The sequence below is a fragment of the Zootoca vivipara genome, chromosome 5, assembly GCF_965207765.1.
Source record: "Zootoca vivipara chromosome 5, rZooViv2.hap1.1, whole genome shotgun sequence".
Classification (NCBI taxonomy): domain Eukaryota; kingdom Metazoa; phylum Chordata; class Lepidosauria; order Squamata; family Lacertidae; genus Zootoca; species Zootoca vivipara.
Window position 1 is genome coordinate 17,824,411 of NC_142588.1, and position 21,684 is coordinate 17,846,094.

General features: G+C 43.1%; 1 protein-coding gene across 1 annotated transcript in view; it reads left to right on the forward strand.

The window, feature by feature from the left end:
- LOC118096596 (phospholipase A2 inhibitor alpha-like protein) overlaps positions 1-21,684 on the forward strand; it is a 248,253-nt gene that overhangs the window by 119,791 nt on the left and 106,778 nt on the right. The window contains exon 4 of the mRNA XM_088670140.1: positions 17,680-17,766. The gene's annotated coding sequence lies outside the window, so the exon portion shown is untranslated. The remainder of the gene's footprint in view (positions 1-17,679; positions 17,767-21,684) is intronic.

Here is a 21,684-nt window from a genome sequence, read left to right on the forward strand (position 1 = left end):
TGAGCCACTCCCCAGGCATTTAAGGAGGACCCATGGTTTGCTTTGGTAGCCACTCCTTTGCTGGATCTGCCGCTCCTGGGATCTCCTTGTTGCATTGTCAGTCTTGTCATTAGACCTTGACACAAACATGAGATGCCATGCCTAATTATTTGTGGAATTTGGGAAGTCCATAGGGTGGGGGGGATCCCTGTGCATGCAAAATGTACTTCTGTCTTGAAGCTGAATTGACTAGACAGGACTGAAGCAATGTGCTTGTGAGGAGATGGAGAGGGAAGGCCACATGCTTCTGGTTTGGTTTCAGCTGCCCCTGCTCACTCAGGTCTCCAGCCTTGGGGCTCTCCTGGACACATTGTTCTGCCTAGAACCCCAGGTTTCTGCAGGGGGGAAGCAAGCAAGCATTCCCCCAATGTAATCTGGTTATGGAGATTATGCCTATTTTTATAAGCATAAAAATAGTCTTCTTGAAGTCTTCTTGAGGACTTCAGGAGATCCTTCATCCACTATGGAGTTCTACGGTGTCTCTCTTAACAAGGCTGGATTGCTTTTTAAATAAAATACCACAAACTTCTCCTTTGGCTTCCTGCAGCCTAGCAGGCACAATTCAATGCTTAGTGTTCACTTCTAGAGCTCTAAGAATATTGGGTATAATATCATGAAGAGACTGCCTCATCCCCAATAACCCATTGTAATGCCAGTGGTCAATAGAGAATGTACTGTTGGGAATAGAGTCTGCACGACATGCTAGCATGCAAGCTTTCTTTTGGATTGTTCTGTAAATTGTAGAATTTTCTTCTCTTGGGGTGTCATCCCAACCTGGAATACTTTCTTGAAAGTTTTAGAAAACTTGAAAACAAAGAAAAACAAAGCTGGCTTGGGTGGCTGGAGCAAGGCAAGTTAGGGTTGAGCATGAGATCTATTATAGCACATTTTCAATACCTGTTTCAGTGCAGATGGCTTAACTACTATTAGCCACTATGAGTCTATGAAATAAGGTGGGCTTCACATTTAAAAGATTTTGAGGTAGATGTAATTAAACTTATTGAATAGCAATATCATTTTCTAAGAACACACAAAGCATTAGATCATTAAAAATATAATGTGTTACAAATGAGTTTCAGTCACAGTGCTTATGAGTCTTTCTAGGACTCAGAAGTGTGGGTGTGTTGCTATGCCTGCGGGCACAGGGGACGTGTTACTGCCATCTTTACCCCCCAGTGAAGGATGCAACTGTTCAGATCAGAAATGCACTCAATACAGCAGCAATCAGCAGGTTTACTTGCTACACCAATAACCACATTTAGGCACCACAGCTCTTCATGTACCAGTCCATGCAGAAATAGTGGAAACAATCAGTATAATAAACTGTGGCCAATCTCTATACACAACCCCAACGCATTAGTTATTGCACGAGCAGCCTCTTGCCTGACCCTTTAATTGCATAAAAGACATCAATTCATTACAAAGTATTTCCCACCCATAGTGGGTCCAGGTGAACCAAGCGCGATGTAACGGACAAACAATAAAGCACTTCCATTTACAGCACGCAAAATAAAACCCAGTGGAAAAAAGAGCGCTTGCATGCATTATTATTACAGTTAGAGAAAGTTATTTGGTGCTTTTGGTCCAAAACAAGACATCAAGGAGCACAGCTCATAAAGATTGTTTGAGGTCCCTGCTCAGCTTCTCTTCCATGTATTAAATGCACTTCAGGAAAGGTTTATTTAATGGAACCACTTCCGAGATAAACTGGCTGGTTCTTAGAACATTAGCTCGAGAGCGCACACAAGCAAGATGGATATTTCAATTAGAAATCAAAGATAAAATGCAAGCAGTAGCATAAGGACTAGACACCAGATTCAGACAACTAATAGAAGAAAACTGTACCCAGGAACATAAAATGGTTCCCTATGGCTCAAAGCAACGAGTTGCTAGCTACCCCCACAAATGTCAGGGTGCTCCCACATGCATATTTGTGGGTTTCTTTTATCAAAATGTAGTGCCAGGCTTTTTTATCAGTATCAGCACAGCACAGTACAGTACAATTGATAGTCCCTTGGTGGGCTTTTTTCAGATGGCTTGAGTGAGTGCCGTGGCTTTCAAAACACTCAGCATAAATTAAGGAGATGTATTTGTGCCTGGGAGGCTCTGAATTGCTAGGAATATCTTGTGGGGTGGGGTGGGCAATGGATTGAGCAAAGTGCTTCTTTGAACTACGAAACCTGAGCTCAATTTTGCAAGTGGAGGAAAGCTGCAGGGCTGCATTTCTAGTAGACCCCTGGTCTTCCCTAAAATTGATCCCTGTGGTACCTCCTGAGAGGAGAGTTTAGGAATGTTGAGCATCTTTTTATATCTTGCCGGAGCTTGGGAGCAATGCCCTCATTAAGAAAAGTTGCACTTGAGAAAGAAAAGCAATCTATGTGGCTGGCTTCAATCTGTCTGTTGTGATCAAGGACTACAGCTCTAGAACAAGCACCCCAGAGGCTAAGACCAGGAAGGAATTACTAGTGACATGCCATGCCAGGTGTACAGTACCAGTGTCAGCCATCCATCAAAGCCTCAGAGGTGTTTTGCTTTAATATATCTAGAGAGAGAGAGAAAGAGAGAAGCATTCTTCCTGTCTTACCTTGATCTGGTCCAGTGTAGCTTTTTGGCTGTGCTCCGTCCACTACAAGAAAGAGAGGGATTAATGCCAATTCCCTGTGAGTCATCCTAAATGACAGAGTAGGTTCACTCTTTGCTCAGGCTGCTTGCTGCCTCCGCTATGTGACAGCTGCCGGCTGGCTTTGGAACAAGAGTGTCCCATTCTGCAGCTTACTGCAGGGGGAGTGTTAGGTGGATACGCACAGGCAGTGAGAGAAAGCAGAAAAGCAGGAGGGTGTGGGAGAAAGCGAGAGCAAAGAGACTGAAATAGGAATATACCATCTGAGTCGGCATCGCCTCTGTCTCCCTCCCTCCTCGTGTTGGATGATTTTAAAAGTTTCTTTTCAATAATGAGGCATGGATGCTTTTAAAGAACTTTAAGGACAGAATTGCCTGTATCTTGCATTGCCATCCCAAAGAACTATTTTGAGATCGCAGCTTCTCTGAACAGTTTGCTTGTTGAGAAATGTTTTAGCTGCTGCTGGTGCACTACAGGATAATGTTTCCCTGGGTTGTGACTGGCTTGGGTGTTCATTTGACTAATCCATGGTGCCACTGTGGCATTGTAGAAAGAGTCTTGGGTCAAAGAGACCGGGATTCAAGTGAGGGGTGTGCCGGATATTCACTGGTTTTGATACCTCCTTTGAAATGGTCATATTTTGCAGCTGAATTCCTGAGCGGGGAAGGAGCGAAAGTAACCTTGCTGGCTTTGTTCATGAGTGGTGTGACATCACGTCGTACACGCCATTGTGATGTGGCTGGCAGACTCCTGTGGGTTGCCATAGGCAATCAGATTAAATGGCAGCGAGGGCAAAGGAGCAGAGGAACAAAGTGGGCTGCCAAAGCACAAGCAGCCAGGAGGACAAAAAGGTGCCAGGCTGCATCAAAGCAACAGGAAGAGGTTTGCAACAAGTATCTGAAATTGCCACAAACGGGAGGAGCTTTCAGGCTTTCACAAGAACAAACCACTTCAATTCAAATCTCCCTAGCTCCAAGGAAACTGACTGGGTTGCCTCAGACAAGTCAGCGTTGCTTAGCATCATCTACCTCAGAGGGTGGTTTGAGGATAAAAATGTGTAAATTCCATATATGGTGCCCTGAGTAGGATTCAACAGTGCTTGATAAATGTAGGCTCCCCTGCAGAGGGGACCACAAAACACTGTTGGGTTTTCTAGCTATTCTTTCAGTAGGCCCCAAAGCAATAATAATAATAATAATAATAATAATAATAATAATAATAATAATAATAATTTATTATTTATACCCCGCCCATCTGGCCAGGTTCCCCCAGCCACTCTGGGCGGCTTCCAACAAAACATTAAAATACAGAAATCAAACATTAAAAGCTTCTCTAAACAGGGCTGCCTTGAGATGCCTTCTAAAGGTCTGGTAATTGTTGTTCTCTTTGACCTCTGGTGGGAGGGCATTCCACAGGGTGGGTTCCACAACATTGGATGTAATAGTAATAATAAATGGAAGGTTCATCCTGACAAGATGGAGAGCCTATGAATAGAAAGCATTTAACAAATTCTGGGTGGAGTAGCATGCCGCCTGACAAAACAGGTTCAAAATTTAGCTACGCTCTTTACTCCAACCATGGCTTAAGAGGCTAAGCCAGTACAGGGCTTCTTTGCGCAAGCTGGAGCCTCTCCTGAACAGAGGTAATCTGTCCATGGTAATCTATACTCTAGTAATAACCTGTCTGGATATCTGCAGTGTGCTGTATATAGGGTTACCTCGGGAAATGGTTTGGAAGCTTTGACTGCTGTAAAATGTGCCCACCAGAGTTTTGACTGGCTGTGATGGCTCATATCTCATCAGTCTTAGAAAAACTTTACAGGCTCCATTTTTTGCTTCTGGACCTAATTCAAATTGCTGGTGTTCATCTCTAAGGCCTTAAATGGTTTGGAAACTTGAAGGAGTGCCATTTTGCATGCCAATTTATCTGTACACTATGGTAGTAAGCTGATGTTTTTTTTTTACTCAGAGCTGAGATTAGTTGTAACACTCTTTTTTTTTAGTAGTGATACCTTAGCTACAGAATGCCCTCTTCAGCAAGGTATACCTGGTCTCACCTTTGCCTACTTCTAGGCAGCAGAAAAAACACCTTTTGGAAATATAAGTAGCATACTACCCTCCAACATTCCTCAGGTGAAAATAGGGACACTAACCCTCCTCGACCCACCATTTTTGGACGTCCACCCCCCCCCAACATTTCTGCCACCACTACACCAACGGGACAGAACACATACACCCTGAACAGTCCTGATAAAACCTCTTAATCCTGATTTGTATTTTATTTATTTCACAAAAAGAAAAACACACACCAATAAATAAATAAATCTTAGAAAGGGGCAAGATTAGGCATGGATACACATGGATGTTTAGGGAAGTTTTTAATGTTTGAAGTTTTATTCTGTTTTTAATCTTCTGTTGAAAGCTGCCCAGAGTGGCTGGGGAAACCCAGCCAGATGGGCGGGGTAGAAACTACCTACCTACCTACAGTGGTGCCTCGCTAGACGAATTTAATTCATTCCACGGGTCAATTCGTATAACGAAAAATTTGTCTAGCGAATCCCATAGGAATGCATTGAATCCCCCCCCCCATAGGAATGCATTAATTGAATTTCAATGCATTCCTATGGGAAACCGCGATTCGCTAGATGAATTTTTCGCAAAACAAATTCGTCTTGCGAGGCAACCTCCGCTAGAAAAATCTCTTCGTTAAGCGAAAAATTTGTCTTACAGGGCATTCGTCTAGCGAGGCACCACTCTATCTATCTATCTATCTATCTATCTATCTATCTATCTATCTATCTATCTATCTATCATCTATCTTATTTATTTAATTTATTTAAAGATTTTTAAAAAGCATAACTCCTGATGCTCATCTCCTCTCCCCCTTTCCTCCCACCCAGGATGGCCCTGCCCTCTGCCTGCCTCTAACAACCTGTGCCTTGATAGAGGTGGCCTCTCCTCCTCCTCAGACACTCTCCAGCAGCAACTATGAGCTGCCAGAGATGGAGGCTGGCAGCGATGGCAAGGAGAGGCCATGGGATGCTTGCAGCTGTGACAACGGCCATTGCCATTGCTCACCACAAGCACCAGCTCCTCTTCCCGGAGCTCAGCAACGGTGGCACTTGCAGAGGAAATAGGGACGTTCTGGGTTCAAATCAAAAGCCGGGACTGCCTTTGGAAAATTGGGGCATTTGGAGGGTATGAAGGAGGCATTTTAAAATACGTTTACCATCTTAAGTGTTCTAATTCTTGACTTCCAGCTGCATTTGAGCTCCTATTTCTTATATGTACCCATTGTTGTTTTACTTAAACGTTTGCAAAGTGCCTTGGAAATGTTGGTGAAAGGAGGTGCATATGTGTTTTAACTAAACTGTTTTGTTTTGTTTTTTGTCTGTGTCTCTCAACTTGTAACTTTGGCCTGGAACCAAAGAACTGCACAACCAGCTCCCTGTGCCCAAGGGAGCTCTGGGCTTTCCCTGCATAAACAGCGCTCCCTTGCTTAGTGCCATGTGGCTAATCCCTTTTGGAGTTTTTCAGAAGCAGCTGTAAAATGCCTTGGAAATTTTTTGTGTGTGTGTCTACCATTCAAAGGAAAATAACCAGAAACCCCACCAGCCATGCCTTAGTTCTTGGCTGTACCTCAAAATAAGTCTCCAGAGTCCAGCTTATGTTTTTAACCTAGAACTGGCACGTCAGAAAAAAAATCTGATGTTACCAAATGCCTTTTGAAGCTAGTAATAATGTCACACAAATTTGGGTGTGGGTGTGTGGAGCAGCTTTTGTTTAGTTTTCTGCCTAGTATTGTAAAAATGCATATTCTTTATTTATGCAAACTGCTGGCTATTTTACAGGTTAAAAAAAAAGGCTGTATACCTAGTAGATCCTTTCTGGTGGTGAAGAAAATGAAGCTTGTGGGACATAATCAATTGCTTTCATTTTCCAGCAATTAAGGGGACTGTAATTGAGATTCATGTTGCATGGGAAACCACAGATTCAGTAGATTATTTTGTAGTACAATGCTGCTCATGTTGAAAGAGCTGTCACTGTATTGCCGACTCATGTTGGCATCAATGATACGTTAATATATCAACTTGAAAATGAAAAATGTCTTTATAATCAAGAAGAAGGGGCAGCTTAAAAACTTCACTGTGGCCTGATTCTGAAATCCATCAGGGTAATTTATTGGTATTTTGCAAAATACCAGCCTCCAGTGAAGTCTGACTCCAATGCAAAAAAATAAGCCACACATCAACAATAATTAATGGAGAATGATTTGCCTTTAATTGACAGATACCTTAGTGCAGATTATTGTTCCTGTGTTGATCCTGAGATGCAGCACTGATGAAGTGGTATCTATCATTGGGCCAATTATCCATTCAGCATCAAAAAATGCTACATGCCTATTTCTGCAAGGCCTGTCATCCAAATAAGCAACTAGCCGTTAATTGATTGATCATGTTTACACCACTTTATATTAATTAAATGAAACCGGTTTCTCTTTTGAGGAAAAATAAATATAAGACGGTGTCTTATTTTCAGAGAAACACGGTAGGTTTCGCGTAGGGCCACAGGGGTGCCCAAACTTTTTTCAAAGAGGGTCAGATTTGATGAAGTGAACATGTGTGAGGGCCGACCAAAGTTGCTGATTTTTTTTTAGGGTGCCGGATTAAATCGACCAGCAGGCTGGATTAAGCCCCCAAAACAGACTTTGGACATGCCTGGCATAGACAATGGGTGTACACCCATTAATCCAGCAGCCCAGCTGCCAGTTGATATGTTTTCAGTAGGAATACCTGCTGCTACAACTATCCTATTCTCTGTTCCTGACGATACAGCAATCAGGCCTCTAGTGTGGTGACACTTACCTTTGGAAAGCGCTTCCATTACATATTGCATAGGTGCCATCTCTGTTGTCATTTTGATGTCTTCTGAAGACCTTCCCCTTTCAAGAAGCATTTAAGCGGAGATATTTATCCCAGTCTGCATCTGTAGTGGAACAACTTTTAACTGTTTTCATACATGGAATTGTTTTTCACTAATGGTTGTTGTTGTTGTTTAGTCGTTTAGTCGTGTCCGACTCTTCGTGACCCCATGGACCATAGCACGCCAGGCACTCCTGTCTTGCACTGCCTCCCGCAGTTTGGTCAAACTCATGTTCGTAGCTTCGAGAACACTGTCCAACCATCTTTTCCTCTGACGTCCCCTTCTCCTAGTGCCCTCAATCTTTCCCAACATCAGGGTCTTTTCCAAGGATTCTTCTCTTCTCATGAGGTGGCCAAAGTATTGGAGCCTCAGCTTCACGATCTGTCCTTCCAGGGAGCACTCAGGGCTGATTTCCTTAAGAATGGATAGGTTTGATCTTCTTGCAGTCCATGGGACTCTCAAGAGTCTCCTCCAGCACCATAATTCAAAAGCATCAATTCTTCGGCGATCAGCCTTCTTTATGGTCCAGCTCTCACTTCCATACATCACTACTGGGAAAACCATAGCTTTAACTATACGGACCTTTGTTGGCAAGGTGATGTCTCTGCTTTTTAAGATGCTGTCTAGGTTTGTCATTGCTTTTCTCCCAAGAAGCAGGCGTCTTTTAATTTCGTGACTGCTGTCACCATCTGCAGTGATCAAGGAGCCCAAGAAGGTAAAATCTCTCACTGCCTCCATTTCTTCCCCTTCTATTTGCCAGGAGGTGATGGGACCAGTGGCCATGATCTTGGTTTTTTTGATGTTGAGCTTCAGACCATATTTTGCGCTCTCCTCTTTCACCCTCATTAAAAGGTTCTTTAATTCCTCCTCGCTTTCTGCCATCAAGGTTGTGTCATCTGCATATCTGAGGTTGTTGATATTTCTTCCGGCAATCTTAATTCCGGCTTGGGATTCATCTAGTCCAGCCTTTCGCATGATGAATTCTGCATATAAGTTAAATAAGCAGGGAGACAATATACAACCTTGTCGTACTCCTTTCCCAATTTTGAACCACTCAGTTGTTCCATATCCAGTTCTAACTGTAGCTTCTTGTCCCACATAGAGATTTCTCAGGAGACAGATGAGGTGATCAGGCACTCCCATTTCTTTAAGAACTTGCCATAGTTTGCTGTGGTCGACACAGTCAAAGGCTTTTGCATAGTCAATGAAGCAGAAGTAGACGTTTTTCTGGAACTCTCTAGCTTTCTCCATAATCCAGCGCATGTTTGCTATTTGGTCTCTGGTTCCTCTGCCCTTTCGAAATCCAGCTTGCACTTCTGGGAGTTCTCGGTCCACATACTGCCTAAGCCTGCCTTGTAGAATTTTAAGCATAACCTTGCTAGCGTGTGAAATGAGCGCAATTGTGCGGTAGTTGGAGCATTCTTTGGCACTGCCCTTCTTTGGAATTGGGATGTAGACTGATCTTCTCCAATCCTCTGGCCATTGCTGAGTTTTCCAAACTTGCTGGCATATTGGGTGTAGAACCTTAACAGCATCATCTTTTAAAATTTTAAATAGTTCAGCTGGAATATCATCACTTCCACTGGCCTTGTTATTAGCAGTGCTTTCTACGGCCCATTTGACTTCACTCTCCAAGATGTCTGGCTCAAGGTCAGCAACCACACTACCAGGGGTGTACGAAACCTCCATATCTTTCTGGTATAATTCCTCTGTGTATTCTTGCCACCTCTTCTTGATGTCTTCTGCTTCTGTTAGGTCCTTACCACTTTTGTCCTTGATTATGGTAATCTTTGTACGAAATGTTCCTTTCATATCTCCAATTTTCTTGAACAGATCTCTGGTTTTCCCCATTCTATTGTTTTCCTCTATTTCTTTGCATTGCTCATTTAAGAAGACCCTCTTGTCTCTCCTTGCTGTTTTTTGGAAATCTGCATTCAGTTTCCTGTATCTTTCCCTATCTCCCTTGCATTTTGCTTGCCTCCTCTCCTCCGCTATTTGTAAGGCCTCGTTGGACAGCCATTTTGCTTTCTTGCATTTCCTTTTCCTTGGGATGGTTTTCGTTGCTGCCTCCTGTATAATGTTACGAGCCTCCATCCATAGTTCTTCAGGCACTCTGTCCACCAAATCTAAATCCTTAAACCTGTTCCTCACTTCCACTGTGTATTCATAAGGGATTTGATTCAGATTGTATCTTACTGGCCCAGTGGTTTTTCCTACTTTCTTCAGTTTAAGCTGGAATTTTGCTATAAGAAGCTGATGATCTGAGTTACAGTCAGCTCCAGGTCTTGTTTTTGCTGACTGTATAGAGCTTCTCCATCTTTGGCTGCAGAGAATATAATCAATCTGATTTCGATGCTGCCCATTTGGTGATATCCATGTGTAGAGTCGTCTCTTGTGTTGTTGGAAGAGAGTGTTTGTGATGACCAGCTTGTTCTCTTGACAGAACTCTATTAGCCTTTGCCCTGCTTCATTTTGAACTCCAAGGCCAAACTTGCCAGTTGTTCCTTTTATCTCTTGATTCCCTACTTTCACTAATGGTATTGTTTTTATATATGGAATTGTTTTACATTTTGAACTGTTTGCAGTTGTGGTTTTTTTTTACATTTGCTTTATACTTATGACTCTTATATTTTATATATTTGTGTATTTTATCGTCATATCCTGCCCTGGGACCTTGTGGTGAAGGGCAGGTAAGAAATCTAATGATTAAATAGTTTAGTGGACATTGTTATTCCCTTGAAATGATCCTTATGAAATGAAACTGCTCGTGAAATGGGAGAGCCATTATTGGACCTCCAATAAGTCTCTGCCCACCCCAGGGTTATTGTTACGCCCTCTGTTTTGCTGCCACTGACAAAATTGGTGGGGTCTGGCTGGAGCAGGGGAGGAGAGAAACATTTGCTTGGGGGCTCCAGATGAGGCCCCTCAAAATGGGGTTTCACTACCCATAATAGATGCCAACTCATTCCTCCCCCCCCCCAGAATTAACCAGGCTCAAGAATGAAGGAAGGAACTGGCTTCACTTTTGTGGTGCTTTATTTATGTTCAAACCACATGCTAAGAAAGCAACACACCTATGCAGCTTGACAGATGTCTCAAGATGCACAAAGGGAGGAAAGAAGGGAAAATAAAGTGTGTGTGTGTAGTGGGGAAATAGTTTTATGCTTGTAGTTCTGGAAAATTGTGTTGACATTTCTCTTGTGTTTGGAGACAAATGACGGGGAGTTAGTGTCAACCTGACACGTTGTGTGAAGTCTTCTGCATCACGGCTAATGTTGCCTGATTTGGAGTGATTGGCAGCCTCGACTCCCCTTGAGGAATGTAGGTCAGCAGCATTTGAGGGGCTGTGTGACAGGGGCTGTGTGCAGAAGTTCTTTGGACAATGTGCGCACCTCCACTGTTTGCCTGGCAGGTCAGGGGTGCCATCAAATCCTTTTCTTATGGGATTATAAAATGTACTTTAGTAAATGAAACACTAAATGCATTATGTGCAGCTCTTAATCTTTCTTCGCTTGTGGAAGCCAGCAAAAGCACGGCGTGTGCATTAAGGCTTTGCACTTCAGTTCCAGAATACAAATAGGAATAGTTCTGTTGAAAGCAGGTAAACTGGCTTTTGGTATATTGCATTCAGCTTGACCCGTGAGTCACCTAATGATTAGCAACCATTGTTAACATTAATTCTTACAGCTGCCAAATACAGGCTTGGATCCAAAATAACGGACAGTGTTTTCCAGGCACAATTCCTGATCCTTTTCCTCTGGAGCCCCTCATGGTCTCTGACCCCTTGCCCACAAACGGAGGGTGATACAGCTTGAGATGGTAAATGAATTGTTGGAAATTAGTGACTCCGCTATCACAAAGGGGTATATCTTCTATTTACACAAGCCAATCTTTGGACCCAAGCCATAGAGGTGAAACCATCTTTGTGGATAATGGTATCTGATATTCTCTGAGTATTTACCAAGGGCGGTACCTGTCTACACAAAATAGACCCACAGAAACATTGTGTGGTGGCATTACAAGTCAAGGGAGCCACCTGTCAGGAAGTGTGGGCTGTTCCTAAAGTTTGAAGTAGGAATGGGGCAGAAATCAGACTGACTTGACATTTAAAGCTGAACCTGCTTAATTCGCGCACTCTGACACAATCCACTGCAAGACCACCTTCTTTAGAAATTTAGAAATCCTCAAAAATCGCTAGGTTAGGGAAAATTGCTTTGTGGAAATATGTGTGGAGTTTTGCCTGGTGTGTATATTAGGAGAAATTTACAAATGTGTATATTATGAGAAAGTCACGCTAAAATGCAGATGAATTTTCATGTGCACCGTGTGTGTGTGTGTGTGTGTGTGTGTGTGTGTGTGTAATCAAAAGTGGAAATGTGAGTGGGGTGTAAATAATAAAATTATTATTATTATTATTAAGAGTGAAAGAAGTGAGAAACCAAGAGAACGTAAGATTACATATTTGCCCATCCCTTGCTTTAAGAGCATTTCCCCCCCTTAAAACGATAGAAAAGGCCTGTGCTCATTCACAGTTGCATAGCTGCCAAGTCTCCCGTTTTCCCCAGGAAACGCCTGTTTTTAAAAGCCGTTTCCCGCTGTCATCCCGAATGGTGAAATATCCCGTAATTCCCCCGGATTTCTTCCGGTGCCGCTCTGCCCATGTATGGGCACCGGAAATCAGGCAGCACCGGCACCGGAAGTTGCTTCTACACATGTCTGGACATGCGTAGAAGCGACTTCCAGTGTTGGCACTGCTGATCCCGTATTTTTCTAACCGGGACTTTGCAGCTATGCACAGTTGACAAGATTTCAGTAGTGTTGCAGGATCACATGGTTACTTCAGGAAGCCCTGCCTGCCTGGAATCTGGTCAGCAAAGAACCCAGTGCTGCTCTGAGCAAGCATGGGGCTTTATTACAATGCTGGAACTAAATGAAAGATCCTACACTCAATTTCTTTGGTAAGCAAAGCTGCACTGCACTGCCCCTTTTGTGACATTTTGGTCGGTCAAATGATGGTGGATTTCTGAATTGATTTCCAGACTGGTTTTTCATGGGAGATTTCAAACCCAAATGAATTTGTGTTCCCTGGAAATATTTGATGAATCAAACATGGAAAAATTGCTCTTGGTCTTTACTACTCCTTCTGAAAGAAGATTATCTATCTATCTATCTAATCATTGTGCCACTAAGCTGACACTAGTAGCTAAATCGGTTGCTGGCTTTTTGCCAGCTTCCTTCAGCTTGGAAAAAGCTGCCGTCTCGCTTGGCACAGCAGTGATGTTGTGTGCCCTGGAAATGAGGGCTAGAGTGTATGAAGGATGATTTTGGCTTTCCAGTTTTGACAGCCTGTGCATCCTGGATATTTAATTACCAATTAATGAATGCTTTTTGTATTATTAACTCTGTGAAATGGCCTGTGATTAGAAGATGGTCCCAATTAGCCTATGGCACTCACTCTATCCAGTTTGTCATATGCATGTCAGCATTAAGGAATTTAATCAACCCAATGCTTAAATATGGAACTGTATTATTATGATTTATTATTATTATTATTATTATTATTATTTATTATTATTATTAAAAAAGAGGTGCCAGAACGTACCATGAACACCTCTGTTGTTCTCTCAGAATGGCAAGAGGTCCCACCTGAGAGATGCCGGAACTGAGTTCCAGAGAGTTCTGGCTGAAAAAAAAGCCCTGATGGTTTTTGTTAGAATGAGAATTAGAAATAGAATTACACAGACTGTAATAATGCTGTAGAAGAAGTCTCTGTTCGGTAATGTTGTGGAATCTGTTGGGAAGAGATGGTCCAAAAACTCCCTAGCATCTGTGGATGTTGTTGGGTTACATCCTCCATCCTCACTATTCTAAGGTTACCAGATTTTTTCAATGAATCTGGGGGCACTTTTCAATTTCAATGGATTTTGTATGGGGACTGATTTGTAAATCCAGGAACGGGGACATCTGGTAACCTTACACTATTCTGCCTGTTGGGAGTTAGAGTCCAACAAGAACAGGACATGTTAGCTATGCATGGTAAGAATCAGACTCACTTGTTCCCCTTCCCCTCTCTTCCACACGTCTGTTTGTCCTGTTGCTTCTCCTCGGGGAAACTCACTGTTTACCACTGAATCGGAACAAATGTCAATGGAGTTTCCTTTGCGGATTGATGTTTGCTCTGATTCGGCGGCAAAGAGTGAATATTCCCAAGGAAAGTGGCAGGGTAAATGGAAAACCTCTTGGACCCTGTGCCTAGAAGACAAGCAGTAAAGCCATCAGACTCATGCTTTCTAGTCCTTCCTTTGAATACAAGCTTCCCTTTCCTCTTTCAAAAAAACAAACCAGAGTTTATTAACACTTGGGGCTAAGGCAAAGGAGGGAAGGATGATTATTTTAAATAAATCAATAATCCTTAGGATAAATATTCCCACTCGAGGCAGACCGTGAGAGTTGCATTGTGAACATAATTCAACAATTATTAGAAAAATGAAGGTGCATTAAGGTTCTCGATATAGATTTATGACCAGGTAAGTAGAGTTCACCTGGTTTTCAGCAGGGGTCTAGGAATGTAAAAGTGTTTATAATGCATTTTCATGAGTTGCCTTGAAATAAGAAATAGCAAGTTGGGTAGCAATATCAGCCTTCCCATGGGTTACAAAGCTGTATAGGTGTATAATTGTACAGTGGTACCTCGGGTTACAAACGCTTTGGGTTACAAACTCCGCTAACCCGGAAGTAGTTACCTCCGGTTACGAACTGTGCCCCAGGATGAGAACGAAAATTGCGTGCTGGCAGTGCGGTGGCAGCGGGAGGCCCCATTAGCAAAAGCGCGCCTCAGGTTAAGACTGGTTTCGGGTTAAGAACGGACCTCCGGAACGAATTAAGTTCGTAACCCAAGGTACCACTGTAGCTTTAAATATTGAAGTCAGGTTTCAAAATTGCTTCAGTGGGTGTATTGATAGAGCATTTTCTCCTCTGAAAACCAGCCAAATTAAGAGACTATCCTGTGTGTGCTGAACTTCATTTATCTATTTGAGGTGGTGTGGGGAGGAGGGAGGTTCCAGGGTAAAATAACAATATTTTCTGGTTTTGTTTCTTAAAAGGATATCATACCCATTGTATTCTTTCTCATCATCTCTTTTTGTGTAACTTCTATTATGACATCAATCTTTTGGGAGCAAAATCTGTCAAAGACGAGCTTTCAAAAGCACCACAGGAAGAAAACATCCACAGGTTTTGTTCAAAACATCTTGTTTCTTGTGGCTCGCCAGAGAATTGTCAAACGGTTCTGCAACAGTCTGACAATATCAAGAAAGAAGTATTTAATCAGAAAACCAGCTGATGAGACTCTACAGGATTTCTGAAAGCTTCAGTGATTTGTTATGTCTTCTCTTGAGGGAGGGGGGCCCAGTTTGACAGTAGCACTGTTGCATTACAGAATAACTTAAATTGTGTTGCAAACTGGGTTGTTAGAACAAGTTCAATGTCTTGTGCTCCTAAGGCCTCTCTCTCTCTCTCGTAATGGAGTGGTGGTAAATTTTGAAGCACAGAAGTTCACAATGCCCCAAGGAAAGCTAAAAAACGAAGCTGTCACACCCAGCTGATTAGGGTACCAGCTGATGCAGGTAAAGGATGTTGTAGGGGTTAACGCAGGCATCCACAAACTGCGGCCCTCCAGATGTTTTGGCCTACAACTCCCATGATCCCTAGCTAACAGGACCAGTGGTCGGGGAAGATGGGAATTGTAGTCCAAAACATCTGGAGGGGCGAAGTTTGGGGATGCCTGGGTTAACGTGTTGGCATTTAGCTTTAGGGACCTAGGTTCACGTCTCTAATGAGCTGTGGGATGACCACAATCTTATGGATAGCTGGCTGGTAGCAAGCTGCATGGAATGCTTGCTTCTGACTGCATGGGTTCAACTTTAAAATCACATTGAGCTTTATTACTTTACTTTATTACTGAGTTGAAATGCAAACTTTAGGTTTTAATTAGAAATGCAAGCCATCTTGCACACACATGTCACTATTCAAGCTGCAAGCATGAAGCCAAACCCCATCAGAGGAAATGACTATCCAGCTGCTGCTTGATTTCGTTTTCTGCAACTCCCTCCGTGTTAATATGTCACAAATGATTGTAAAACTTGAAAGCCTTGTTTTCACCTCATTCACTTGTCAGACCACAGAGGTATGTCATTACCTTGATGCTTCATCAGATGATGTAATTGCAGGTGATGCACCAGCCAATGATGTAATCTTGTTTCTGCCTCCCCTTTTCTGCTCTACTATACCACTGCATTTGTTCATTTGTTCGTTTGTTTGTTTGTTCGTTCGGTCTGTCTGTCTGTTTCTCTCTCTCTCTCTCTCTCTCTCTCACACACACACACACACACACACACAGAGTGCTGCATTAGAGCTGCTTTCTGGTGCTGCCACACTTGGCTGCCATGTAGTTATGTGTGAACATGATACCCACATGGGTGGGGCTAATCATGTGGGCTTCCCCCAATCAGATCATAACTTAATTTGCAGGGTGCCCATGGGATAGAAAAGATCTACGTTACTCGTCCTTAGTCCATGTGGCTTTTGTGCCGATGTTCTTGTTTCAGCTTGCGTTTGATTGTAATTTCTTGGGGTTTTCTTTCCCTCTCGTTTTACATTGCAAACCACTTCAAATGCTTTTTTTGTTTTGTTTTTATAACTGCAAATATATTTGACTGCGAATATAAATGCAAGTAGTTGATCATTCATACTTGATTGATATGGTTAACACACAGTCGCCTATTTCAGAATTCCCATCATTATTCCTTCTATTTTGAGTGTTGAGGCTGTGAGTGCTGTCGTGTGTCATCCCAAAATGGCACCAGCCATGCACAAGAGTGAGGAATCGGGATTAGGGATGAAACGAACAGAGACAGAAACAGGGAGACAAGGGGAGTCAGAAGGAAGTTCTCTCCTCTCTATGGCAGGGACAAGTGGACTAATAGTAGAAGGTAACAAATAAATGAGGATATAGTGCAAGGATGTGGCCATCTAGCTATTGTAGTACTGAAGGGAGATTACATGTCCAGAATCTGGGATCTTGTGGTGGCATGATCATTGTTGATGATCTGGCAGCCACTTTATACAATTTGCTCCATAGGTTTTCAGTGGACAATCCACCAGAAGTGAAACTATCTTCTCCATAAGAAATCATGGTGTCTGTTTACACTTGACAGTTCTACGCCACCCACTTTTAAAAAAAATATTTATTTTTTTGCCTTGGTGATAGAAACATCATGTGCTCTGACAGGTTTTCGCAGCTGTGGGAATAGAATTCACAGTTGACTGCAAGCATTTCATTTCATAAAAAGAGTTAATTAAGCAACTTGCATGGGTGACCCTTTCATTATCAGCTTGTGTCGTTATCGTGCCTCTCCTGGAGGATCCTTCAGTTTTTCATCAACAAATTGAGACTCCTACCCTTCTGCACTGCAAATATTATTGTCGTTTCTGAAGACAAGTTTTCTAATATGATTTGTCAGTCATTCCAAAATCATTGATCAATTTTTACTCAGCAGCTCAATGGTAACTGTTTTTCGTCAAGCTGTTCATATGTATATATTTGAACAGATTGATCCTTTAAAAATAGTGTTGCTGTTTTCTGCTGTCTTCTGACCTGATCTCTGTAATATGACTTAATTTAATTGTCACTTATATGAATCTTGGGGGGGGGGAATAGTTTGCTATATATCAGGCCACAAGAATATTCGGAAAATATTCATTCCATGAATTTTTAGGACTGGAGTTGGGAACTTCTGGCTGTTGGCCTAAGTAGGCTGGCCAGGCATCTCCATTTGGCCTGCAAGGCCATTTCAGTTAAGCCATGCCCACCTGCCTGAAAACCTGGCTCAGCTCAAATGGAGTTTGCAGGCAGCACCAACCAACTGGCTGTGTAAATTGCTTTCCAGTGGGCTTTGCAACATCTGCCCAGTAGCTGATGGTTGGGTCCTGTGAAGCCCCTTGCAGAGCATCCCACAAGATGCAACAGTCTAGATTTTAGAGCATAAACATGTAGATTAAGCATGCCAATTTAGCATGTTTCACTTGTGTTTCTTTCAGGTGCATCAACCTTTCCCCAGCCCAGAGGTAGCAAGGGGGTGTTAGGAGCCCTGTCTTCCAACCTGCCAAGAGAAATGGCGTTGCCAGGTAAGCCTCGCTTCCCTTCTCCAAGAGCAGACGTGTGTTGCAAAATAGGCATTTGGTCTCCCAGGTGCAGCTGCTCAAGCAATGCCAGTCTTACCATCGCCACAGAATTACAGATGCTAAAATCAAATGACAATCACTGTGGTGGTTATTCAACTGGCTGCCCTAGGCATGCCCAGTGCTTTTCTGTTTTGATTCTTTAAACCAGCAGACCTGCTTATTATGTCAGAAACTGCCTTTTAAATTCATTTTAAAAAAACCTGTTTGTCATGTACAATGGGTGGCTTCTCAAGAAACACAAGGAAGGGTGAAGAGAAGCTCTCCCAAATGCGCAGATTTAAATCAACAGGGTATCCTGCTTCTGCTGCCTCCGGTCCTCAAAAGGCAGCCAACTCCTCCCAGTCGCAGCCCCTCCCAATACACTATCCTTTCCCATTCCTTCCCTTAAATTGGTGATATGAACAGCAGCAAAAGTGTGTGAGGGAAATAGAAGAGAGACTTTCCGCCCTCCTTCCTTTCTGTCACATCACCATATAGGGTAGAATCTGACAGCCATTGTACAAGTGGAACAACTTCTGCTCATGAAATAGAATGTCCCCTGCATCTGATCCTGAGGGTTGGAGGAACCTCCAGACAGCATTTATGGGGGGGGGGGCTATGTGGGGAACAAGAGAGGTTAAATTCCATTGTGTAAGTGGATGTTTCTCTGCTTGTTCAATGACTTCATAGGATACAGCTATTAGTATTTGTAAAGTCCCAGTCTTGAGGGGCTGGCCATCTAAAAAGGCGCCCCTTTCAATTCCTTACATATTCAGACACGAGGAGTTAATGTATTATACATAGTATTTTGGGGCATTGATATATTTGGCGCTTTTTTCAGTAAGAAGAATGGAGCACGATTTAAGTTTGCATACCAGCACTTTCTTCTGTCTCTGCAATCACGCAGAGTTACCTTGTCATTTTGGAAGGGTGTTGAAGCGTGCCTAATTTCACAGATTGTGCCCCTAGGCCCGTAGCATCCCTGTGTCTAACAAACATAATTTATGTGGAATTGATTTAGCTTGACCTGTTTTGAGATGCAAATGTGCTTGTACCTAATTTCCTAAGATGTCTGTTTTGTGCACTGTTGTGGAAGATGTAAACATTCAGCACATATATGTATGAGATGAGAAATTAAATGGGATGAAATATTAGAATTGTTAGCAAAAAAAGAGAGGGGGGTGGGGCTCTATTTTTAATGCAGTGTTTTCTGTAAAGCATAAATGTAGAGAAAGGGTGATTAAGATTATCAGTTATGAGTGCATTCGTGAAAACCTTGCAGTATCCATAAACAACAATTTTTCATTTAAGTCTTTAATTTGGGACCGGTTTCAAGTCCATATTGTGTTATCAGTTTCATAATTTTTTACCTGGGTATATTTTGCAAATCATTATGTGTGCTGGCGATGGGCAATAAATTGTCCACAACCGGTTTCAAGTCCATATCATCATATTGGTTACATAATTTTTGAAATGTGTGTGTGTGTGTGCGCGCGCATGCGCTATTAAAAATCACAATGTGGGGAAAACTGTGAAGCCAGCCAATGCCTCTACATAGTTCCATCCTTATTTCAGACAGTGTGATATATCAATAAAACCAGATATCACCCAGCTGTAGTGCCAGGTATCTCCTCACAGTCTGCTGGAGAATACTTAAGACCATGAGGTCTAATGAACCTCATACTCTGTGCTTTTATGGGAAACTGTCAGTGGAACAATGGACAATTTCTGCTCCAGAGATACGTGTTTTAGAACTAGCATGAGGCAATGAAGCGTCCACTCAGGATGCAGTTTAGAGGGGGAATATCTATTAATGTAATATTACACAGTGCAAGGTTTTTGCTTTGCTTTGTATTAATTGGACAGTGTTGTTATTTTTCCAATTTTTAGTTGCTTGACACAGAAGGAGTCTCCAGGTGACATACAAAATTCTTTGAGTGTGACACATAACAAAACCAGCTAAAAGAACAATAAAAAAGGTAAAGGGACCCCTGACCATTAGGTCCAGTCGTGACCGACTCTGGGGTTGCGCGCTCATCTCGCATTATTGGCCGAGGGAGCCGGCGTATAGCTTCCAGGTCATGTGGCCAGCATGACAAAGCCGCTTCTGGCAAACCAGAGCAGCACATGGAAACGCCGTTTACCTTCCCGCTGTAGCGGTTCCTATTTATCTACTTGCACTTTGATGTGCTTTCGAACTGCTAGGTTGGCAGGAGCTGGGACCAAGCAACGGGAGCTCACCCCGTCACAGAGATTCGAACTGCCGACCTTCTGATCAGCAAGTCCTAGGCTCAGTGGTTTAACCACAGCGCCACCTGGGTCCCAAAAGAACAATACCTTACACCTAAAGCCATTTAAAACTTATAAAGCAAACTCCATAAAACAGCAGCAAAAACTTTAGCATAATATAAGCTTTTCCACAGGCGCTGTAAGGTCACAAGGCAGCATCATTTGCGATTCCTCTTGTAGCCTAAAGCACCTTCTGCCACTAAAGAGGTTTGGTGAGGGAAGTCCCGTCCTATGCCCAATAAGCACGAGACTCCTTAGATTGTGGCCCATAGATTGCAGCAAAATACTGTGCAAGGTTTTGCCCAGTATCTTCTCTGTGTGATGGGCTCATGGGGAAAAGCTGTCTCATGAGCCCTTGTTGAAGAGGGGAGGCGAAAGCCTATATAAGGTTGCTTCCCCTAGAGCTCACAGCCATTTTGCTTTGAGAGCTTCCTGCCTGCCCACCCTCAGGTTAGAGTCTTCACTGAGCAATTTTGGGTCACTGGTTGACAGGGCCAGAAAGGATTCTTTCTCTTTCTCAACCTGAATAGCACTTGGTTGGGTTGCCCCCCCTTCCCGCCATTCCCTCAGTGAAATTATGGTTTTCCTTTGTTAGGCGGAAGAACATGGTTTGTATGAGGGTGGAAATGGCATTGGTCAGGATCAACATAGTAGGGGGGGGCATAAGGGGAGGATTGACTGTAGCAAAACCCAAGCATGGGTTTGGTATCTTCCTGGTTGGAATCTGCACCCTGGTCCCCCAGTGAGACCTTGCTTGCTTGGCTTGCATCACGCTAAGATTCAATACCGGCTGGCTCCTGTCATACAGGTTTGGAGTGACCCAAACCCAGCGGATCCATTCCATCAACATGGGGCTTGTGGAATGATGAACTGATCCTGGGACCCAATGCCATGCCAACCCTTGCCCTGCCTGCTGCTGTCAATAAAGATTTGGCCTGATTTTATCCCATCGCCATTGTACAGTCTGGTTATTTTGCTGCTCTCATGGGTCACTTAATGTGCCTGCCTGGGCAAAGAGAAAATCAGAAGCAGGCTATTGATTGGGCTTCATTCAGCCTATTGCTGACTTCCAGATCATCGTTTCCACCTGTTTCCAGGCATCTGGCAAAGAGGCATTAATCACCCTTGCTCCCAGAAGGTCCACCCCACTGAGCTAGATGCTATCAGCCATGAAGGGCAGAAGTTGAGCAAACATTCGATCGGTCATTCCCCTCCAGGCACTTCGTCCACACATTCAGGCTGTGATAGCCAAAACCTGTCCTGCAAGACAGGACCAGATGCTGCTCCAGACACATTCATTGACTGAAATAAAATTGGTGGCATTCAAGGCAAGGTGGACGAAACTGGTTTTATTCTCTGAATGCTTCTGAGAGCTCTCATACCCTCCCCCCTTTGGCCAGCCCCAGCTGGAATAGGCCCTGCTCTGCTGGGTGGACCTTTTTAAGATGCAATGGTAGTGAAGAAGTATCCTTTCTTTGTAGCCGTCAATGCCAAGGAATAGGCATGATATTGTGGGAGTCTGGGGAGTCACGGGTTTGCTATCGCCACCTCAGGTTTACCTGTCCTGAGGCTATTTGTGAATTGTATTCAGTG